At 34.5% G+C, this 9,295-nt stretch overlaps 1 long non-coding RNA gene across 1 annotated transcript; it reads right to left on the bottom strand.

The window, feature by feature from the left end:
* On the bottom strand, window positions 1-1,655 carry LOC133311761 (uncharacterized). Its single transcript, XR_009751588.1, has 4 exons — window positions 1,449-1,655; window positions 758-805; window positions 109-169; window positions 1-31 (listed from the first exon to the last, which is right to left on the bottom strand). It is a non-coding gene; the product is annotated as an uncharacterized LOC133311761 (long non-coding RNA).
* Window positions 1,656-9,295: the final 7,640 nt, after the last annotated feature.

The following is a 9,295-nucleotide window of genomic DNA, read 5'->3' as shown; positions in this document are numbered from 1 at the left end:
CTGAAGATGAGAAGTATTTGACATCAATCCACTGCTAAAAAATGTTGAAAGTTGTCAGAAAACATCATAGTCATGATCGGAAAAAAATTTATCCATTTAAATTCTAACCTTTGACTTAAAAGAACTATCACAAAGACAAACTCCAGTAAGCCTAGAGCAAGATGCAGGCCTGATAAACATCATCATTAGTTTACTGCCAAGATAGCAATGTAGAAGAGGGGGAAGAAAAAAGATGAACTAAAGAAAATGATGTGACATTCACGTGAAGTGTCCAATGAAGAGAATGCCAATCCTGCTACCAGTCCATAAAATTGACAAGCTGGAGAGAATGTCTGGTCAACAAAGTAGTTACAAGCTAACCAAATGGATCTGAAATGGATTGGACCGCTTGATGCTGAAGCTTGAGAAGTTTAGTTGATTATTCTATATTGGCTTGATTTCACATATATTTCGGAGGCTCAAGCCAGGCAAATTGGCTTTAAAGAGAAAGATACTAGTCATATGATTCACAATAGTGATTGGGTGGTCAAAAGGGGAGACAAATTCAACCCTAATAGTCATAATAAGATATTACCGAAATTCCCAATCTTTTTGTTTCATAATAAGATATTACTGAAATTCCCAATCTTTTTGTTTGAACTAAAAGTACCTATTTTCAAAACTAATCCCATAAATCAGAATTGAAGTAAGATTAACAAAAAAAAAAAAACTAAATTTGCAGTTAATGAAAAAAAAATGCAGGTAAAAGGATGCAAACCTTAGATTTCCAACACTATCCACAGAAAAATTCCTTGAATTAGAAGTTCTGCGCAAAGAAGATAACACAAAATGATACATTAGAACCTTAGAATCAGCGAAGAAAAAGGTACCAAAGCAGCATTATGAAAAGAAAGAGATTCTTTGAACGTTAAAAGCCTATAATTCATTCAAAAGTACAGAGATCAATTCAGAAATGACATGTTGTAAGTAAAGGATGCCACCAAAAGATACTATAACTATGTATGACATCTGTATAGACGGATCAAATAAAAAAATAAAAAAAGTAAACAAGACAGGCAGAATGCCAACACTAAATAATTCTTAGCACCATTCCAGTGTAGCGTTCAATTCACCTAAACCTAATGGAAAATAAACCATTCTATGATACAATTCTAAGAGATCACATAAGATACTCTAAACTACTCTATGATACAATCAAGAAATTTTTATATATATATATTTTATACAAGACAATAATACTACTATCAAATTGACAGTGCAATATACCAAATACTAAAATGCAATCACAAAAACTGTTCCTCTAGTTAGTTGTCTTTCCACAAAGAGATATGCAGAATTGCCAGAGCAGTCCGAGCCCTACTATGAAATTGAAAACAAAGCAAGGGAAAATCACAGAGAGAAATCTCTCAAGTTGACAAGTACAAGAGAAATGATCAAAAAGAGAGTACCGTGAAATGGATCTGGTGGAGGAAGAGAGGAAGCGAAGGGAACGAGAGATGAGAGGGTGACGAAGGCGCGAGAGTACCATTGCAGCAGAGAATAGAATGAATCAGCGTCTCGATTTGGTTGGTTGAAATGGCGATGGCACTTGTTAGTTGGAAATTACTACTTTACTTGTTTTCAATATAGGCGTGCAGCGTGCTCATCAACTATGATTGTTCGATTCGAGTAGGTATGCCGTATATCAAACATTTCTTATATAATTAATTATTTAATTTCACTTTTATTGTGACATTATATTTTACATTTTAACTCTAAATAAACACGCCCTATAACTCAATACCTCTGTACTTTCTTTTAATTTGTCAATATTTTAATTTTAAAAAATATTTAAAATTATCGATTAATTCCTGACTCAACAAACTTTTCCTTTTTATTGACCGCTTTTATTTATACATATACGCAAACAGAGCTTTATTATTATATTTTAATAGTAATTTTATTATACCATTCAGCTAAAATCAATCACTTAAAATAATTTTTAAAATATCATTATCACATTCAAATTAATTCATTTAATATTAATTTCTTAAAATCAATACTTTTAAAATAAACTCAATTAAAATCTAAACTAAACAACATTTTAAGAAAATGAAAAATCTTAATTACAAAAATAACATTAGAGAAATAAGAGTGGTATTTAATACTTTTATTATTAATTTTATACTTTTTTATCACCGGAACTATACTTTTCTTTATAATGGTTATGACAAAAGATTAACCTACCAAACCTGGAAGCCACCGTGCGCATGGAACAATATTGAAAAATCAGAAACTGCATGATTTATCGGAAATGCGATGGTGACAACACCCAAAGCAAATATTTATTTTACATATAAATATAAAATATTTTTACAGTATTATTTTAAAATGAAAATTGCTAAATTAAAATATAATTGGATAATATCAAATTTTAACCGTTGATATTCATCAATCCGACGGTTATAATTTATTGGATAACACTTATTAATTAATTATTAATTTTCAATAAATTGTAACTATCAGATTAACAGGAATCAACGATTAAGATTTGGTGGTAAGAAATTATAAACTTAATTTGTGGTAAGTATATCCTAACCCTATATTAAATTGAATACAATATATTCAAAAGCATTTTATCTACATTAATTTGTGCAAATACAAGGCATAATAATTTATTATTTATTATTTTTTGTTTTTATATATTAGGCATATTTTTAAGTTTGAGCATTGCTTGAACTAAATTGGGGTTTGTTGAAGATTGAATATTCAGAAATTTGGGTCAAGCTTAAGATTGTTGATATTATAACCCAAGTTTTGGGTTTTAGAAGCCCATTACTTTTGCCTCTTTTAGGTTGTCTTTAACTTTTTATTTTTATCTCGTGTGAAACTTACGAAGAAAATATGAGAGAGAGAGAGAGAGAGGGGATTAGCTTGGAGTCGTTGAAAATCAACCTTGGTTAAAATAAAATTTTCTCTAAAATGAATAAAGAAAAATATATATTTACCTTTCATGCATCATAATTACAACTTACAAAAATTTAAGATTAAATATATTTCTACTTGTTCACTAATTATAAAGGGAATAATATTTCCGTGTTTAAACCAAAGCATTTCTATCTCCCACGGAGAAAAAATTCAAGTGAGCCATCATTCTTATTTTTCTCTTTCATTAATTTCTACTCTCTCTCTCTCTTGAAATTTCTCTCTGTGGTAAATAGGAATTCTCTGCCTTAAAGGCAGAGATGTTATTCCCAATTATAAGTTCATTTTAAAGTAATTTAATCTCCTGGTTAAGTTATCTCCAAATAAAATGAACACTTCGAAAAGTTAACACTTGATTACAGTCCCAATGCCTTAATATGCTGAACATGAAACTGAAAGTAAGCAAATCAAGAATCTAGCTAAGGCTATCTCCTTTCAAAAGTTTCGTAAATGATTGTTATGAAAGTAAATTTTTATTCTTGGGAGTAAGATTTTCAGAGATGCTTAGGGGGGGGGAATCTTCCTCTGTTTAAAAACTATAAAAACTCTTTTTTTATAAGTGTTTCTCTTTAAAATATGTAAATAAGATGCATCTATCTTTCATTTAATTTAGAAAATGAATCATGATCATAATTTACTAAAATTTAAATGTTAATATACCCTTACTCACTTAAAAAAAAAATCACATTAGAACAACTTCTTCTTTTTTTTCACTTTTTATACCAAATCCTTACATTTATTTTTTCATTTTCGGGAAATAACGAAGTAGATGAGAACGAGAAAATGTAATTCTCTTTTTCTCTTTTCCTAGAAAAAGATGTAAGAATTTGAGTAAAAAAGGGAAAACCTATATCCTATATCTCACCTAAAGCCCATCTTGTTAAACAACGGGCTAGTGGGCTACCTATCATGTTTTTCAAATGAAACGATGGACTTGCTTAAAGTGTCCAATGACCTCTCTGATATTTTGGGCCTGTGTTTTTTTCCACATGAAAGATTGTGGAAGGATACCAATTGTTTTTCAAATAAAATTCATCTTAATTTGTACCCCCCCAATAAAAAAAATAATCTTAATGTTTTTACTCGCGCCGATACCAAACCAACCGTTATATTTTATTTTTTTTCCAACAACATAAATTGAGTAGGCGAAAAATTCCGATAACACCAAGACAAACAAAATCATGGTTCGTGCAGGGTCCTTATTTTGATATTAAAAGTGCAAAAGCATAAGTCGACCAAATCATGCATGACTTGCAATAATCATGTTCTCCGAGATGCTGCTGGTCTCCTCCGGTAGCACAGTTTTTAAATAAATGATTTGAAGCCTTGAACAATGGTGGAAATTATAAAGCACGCTGATTAGTCACACTAAAACTCAATGTCTTTTTTTTTTTTAATATCAATTTTAAAGTCCCAACGGATTCTCTAATGTGATTTAAGGTTTGAGTTTTTCCATCCTCACCAAAAATTACAATTCTCAATAATCTAATTTATTATCTTTTAGACATATCAAACCCTAAGATCTTATTTGTCTCCATTATATACTGTTGTAAATAATATTGATTTAGTTTTTATTTAGTTTTTATTTAGTCATTTATTGTTGTATTGGGCCAAGCCCTTTGTTGTATTGGGCCAAGCCCATTAGGTTAAAAGTAGGTCAAATATTCTCTATAAATAGAGAACTCTTTGTACAGATTATTTACAATTCTATAATATATTAGAATACCCTTTTTCAAGTTGGTATCAGAGCTCTCGATCTGAGGGCTTTGCTTCCGCACATATTATCTTCTTTTTTAACAAAACCCTAATTTCTTTGCCTCTTGCCGCCATCAGCCGCCACCGGAAATTTTTTCAGGGGACCTTTTGGACCAAGGGAACCATTGTTGACCTTATTTTTCCTCTGATCTATCATTCTACGCACTGTTCCTCCGCCACAAACGACCGAAACACCTTCGACCGCCTCCAATCAGATCTGTCTTCACCGTTTGGACCACTTTCTGGCGACTTTTCAACCGAGACCACCCACAGACAGGTGCGCGCTCACCGGACGACCACACCAGAAAAATCTCAGCCGGCGAAGCCCCTCCACGCGCTTTCACGCGCCGCCCCTTTCCCGGAGAGTGAATCCCACGCGCAGCTCCTTTCTCCGGCGCATGGAGGCGCGTGCGGCCGTGTTTTTGGACCAGACCACCACCATTCTTCTCGTCTTCTTGTCTTCTGTCTGGATCTGTAATTATTTTTCTGATCAGAGGTCATTTGATATTCTGTTTGGTTGATTTTATCGCTGGTTGTTAACTTTTTTTGTTAAAGAATGGCCGAGCATGATAGTTCTTCGATCTTATTTGGTAAGAGCACACGTTCTATATCTCTTCTTGCTTCTTACACTGATTTTAAAACCTCATGGATTTTGAATTCTGGTGCAACTGATCATATGGCTTGTCGTACTTAGTTGTTTTGTTCTTATCATCCTACTGTTGGTAGTCATACTATATCCGTAGCTGATGGATCCCATAAATCAGTTATTGGTTCTGGTAACATTCAAATCCAACCTTCCTTGTTTCTTAAAAATGTTCTTTATGTTCCTCAGTTTTCTACTAATCTTATCTCCACTCAAAAACTTACAACTGATTTGAATTGTTCTATCACATTTTTTTCCTTCTCATTGTCTTATTCAGGATCTTACCACGAAGAAGACAATTGGAGTTCCTAATGAACAGGATGGGTAGTATCATCTCCTTCCAGACCATGCTAGCAAAAATCAGTTATTAATGACACGTCATCCTTCTACTGCAGAGTCTATGATTTGGCTCCATCACAAGCGTCTGGGGCATCCACGATTTAGTCTTTTGAAGTCTATGTTCCCCTCTCTATTTCTCAATAAGTCGGTTGAGACCTTTCATTGTGATGTTTGTGAATTTGCAAAACACCATCGAGTGTCATTTCCTTCTAGCACTATTATCCATTCTGATGTTTGGGGCCCTTCTAAAGTGCACAGTGTTTCAGGTGCAAGGTTGTTTGTTTCTTTTATTGACGGTTGTACTCGGATAACATGGATATACTTGATGAAAGACAAGTCTGAAGTACCAGAGATATTTATTCGGTTTCATCACATGGTTGAGACTCAGTTTGGTAAGGGTATTAAAAGACTCAGATCTGATAATGGTACTGAGTACGTCAATCAACGCCTGTCACAATTCATTTCAGACAGAGGTATGATTCATGAGCTCACATGTGTTGATACCCCTCAACAAAACGGGGTTGCTGAAAGGAAAAATCGTCACCTTCTTGAAGTTGCTAGAGCACTACTTTTTCAGACATCTGTTCCTAGTTCTTATTGGGGAGAAGCAGTATTAGTTGCAACTTTTTTGATCAATCGTTTACCTCCACGGGTCCTTAACAATATCAGTCCTATTCATTCCACGACTTCCTTCTTTCCTTCTGTTCCCATATTGCAGAGCCTTCCACCAAGAGTGTTTGGATGTGTTGCCTTTGTCCATGTTCATAAACAACATCGGAGTAAGTTGGATCCTAGGGCTCTTAAGTGTGTCTTCCTTGGTTATAACCCTTATAAAAAAGGGTACAAGTGTTATCATCCACCAAGTCGGAAATTTTTTGTTTCTATGGATGTCACCTTTCAAGAATCTGAATCTTATTTCCTGGGTCCTCATCGTCAGGGGGAGAATAGTTCTTCAGAAGACTCGTCCCCTTCCTTCTTTGAGTCTGGATCAATCTTCTCTCTTCCTAGTGTGTCTGCTCCTGGTGTGTCAGAACCTTCAAATACACCTGAGATACAACCTATATTGTCTCACCAGCAACCTCAATCGTCTGAACCACTGGTAAGTCCTGAATCTCCTATTTCTTCTGAGTCTCCTGAATCTCCTGTTTCTGATTCTAATATTATTTCCTCTCATGATTTGTCTATTTCTTCTGATATCTCTAATGACTTACCCATTGCTTCTACTTCTGATGACTTACCTATTGCTCTTAGAAAAGGAAAAAGATCTTGTCACAAGAAAACTTGTTCCTCTGTCCCTCTTGTACTCAATACCCTATCTCCCACTTTGTTTCCTCTGCTAATCTTTCTGTGCAGCACAAAAGCTTTGTTTCAGCACTAGATTCTATTGCAATCCCAAAATCAGTACATGAAGCCTTGAAAGATAGGAATTGGGCTCAAGCCATGCAAGAGGAGATGAATGCTTTGGAGAAAAATAAAACATGGGAGGTTATTGATAGACCCAACGGAAAGAAAGCAGTAGGGTGCAGATGGGTTTATGCCCTGAAATATAATTCTGATGGCACTCTTGAGAGATATAAGGCTCGATTAGTGGCCAAAGGTTACACTCAAACCTATGGCATTGATTATGAAGAAACCTTTGCTCCAGTTGCAAAGATGAATACAGTGAGAATCTTGTTATCCCTTGCTGCCCATTACAATTGGGATATAAATCAATTTGATGTGAAAAATGCTTTCCTCAATGGTGAGTTAGAAGAAGAAGTCTACATGGAAATCCCGCCTGGTTTTGATTCTGTGAAGGGGGAAAATTGTTCTTGATGATCTCAAAATAAAATGTGAGGACCTATGAAGCTGCTATGTGATAATAAGTCCGCTATTTGTATAGCTCATAATCCAGTTCAACATGATCGGACTAAACATATTGAGGTTGACCGCCGTTTCATCAAAGAGAAACTTGATAGCGGGTTGATTACCATTCCATACATTCCCACTGGGCGTCAATTAGCTGATCTATTAACAAAGGGGCTTTCTTCAGACAAATTTCAAGAACTTACTAGCAAGCTGGGAATGATAAATATCTATTCCTCAGCTTGAGGGGGAGTGTTGTAAATAATATTGATTTAGTTATTATTTAGTTTTTATTTAGTCATTTATTGTTGTATTGGGCCAAGCCCTTTGTTGTATTGGGCCAAACCCATTAGGTTAAAAGTAGGTCAAATATTCTCTATAAATAGAGAACCCTTTGTACAGATTATTTACAATTCTATAATATATTAGAATACCCTTTGTTGTATTGATTAGTCACACTAAAACTCAATGTCTTTTTTTTTTTAATATCAACTTTTAAAGTCCCAACGGATTCTCTAATGTGATTTAAGGTTTGAGTTTTTCCATCCTCACCAAAAATTACAATTCTCAAGAATCTAATTTATTATCTTTTAGACATATCAAACCCTAAGATCTTATTTGTCTCCATTATATACCAACAATTATTAAAATCAACAGTGTGACCAATGAGCCACTAACCCTATTCCATTTCACAGTCTTCAACTTTATGTGTTGAGCAATATAAGATAAAGAAAATAAGAGGGAAAATAAAATGGCACACACATAAGACATAAGTATTTATGTGATTTGGCAATATGCCTACTCCACATACGAAGACTTATAAAAAATCTACTAAAATATAGTACAAAATATGGAAATAACTCACGCACTCAAACCGCAATTCCAATACACCCTATTAACCTGAGGGGATGATACACAAAGAAAATAGCTGAACCCGATATATGGTTGAGGAGTCCACAATTTCTTCAAGGTGAAGAAATGTTCTTTATTGGACCATAATAAAATTGTGGCTGCCTGCTACGCCAAAACCTTCTTATAGGACCACCCATTTTGCAACTTGGGCTGCCAACAATATCCAACTACTGTGCAGTGCGGCTCCTGCAGGAACATGTGAACTCCTGCAATCAAGTGATAATACCGATGGCACAACATCAACCAAATTAAAGAGTTAACATAGATACCAATATATGAACAGAATCTGGATCCCAGTCATTATTCAAACTATCCAACTACTGACTTTGTTTCTCGACAACGGAAAAATTTAAAGTGACCCTAGCCGGTGGATCGAGTTGGCAAAACGGGTCAATCCGTCTCAATACGACTCAATCCGCATTTAACTTGAAAAAACGAGTGGGATTAAGATTTGCTCAGAAAAAAAAACGAGTCAGGAAACTCAACCCGACTCGAGTAGGGTTAGGGTTGGCTAAAAAATATGGCTCGTGGGTTGGCTTGAAAAAATAGCTCGCGCGTTGACTCGAAGATTGCTTGCAGGTTGGCTCGTTTTCAGCCTATTTAAATAATCATGTAGTATTAATGCACCAACTATATGGCTTCCATTAGCTTAAACGAAGAGTTACAAAATGAGAAATAAAAGCAAAATATTTTAGTTTCGAATTTTCTTACAAATTAACAATCAGAACCACTTGCTACCAAGTGGGTAAAATATTTGAACTAAACAGAGCCAGCACAGCCTAACAATATAAAAATGACAGGGATGTGAGAAGATTAGAGACATAGGTTAGAAGGAAG

Source organism: Gastrolobium bilobum, unplaced genomic scaffold (genome assembly GCF_033153095.1).
Source record: "Gastrolobium bilobum isolate Gb01-03AN ecotype WA unplaced genomic scaffold, APGP_CSIRO_Gbil_v1 utg8280, whole genome shotgun sequence".
NCBI classification, from domain to species: domain Eukaryota; kingdom Viridiplantae; phylum Streptophyta; class Magnoliopsida; order Fabales; family Fabaceae; genus Gastrolobium; species Gastrolobium bilobum.
This window is presented reverse-complemented; position numbering and strand designations above follow the sequence as displayed.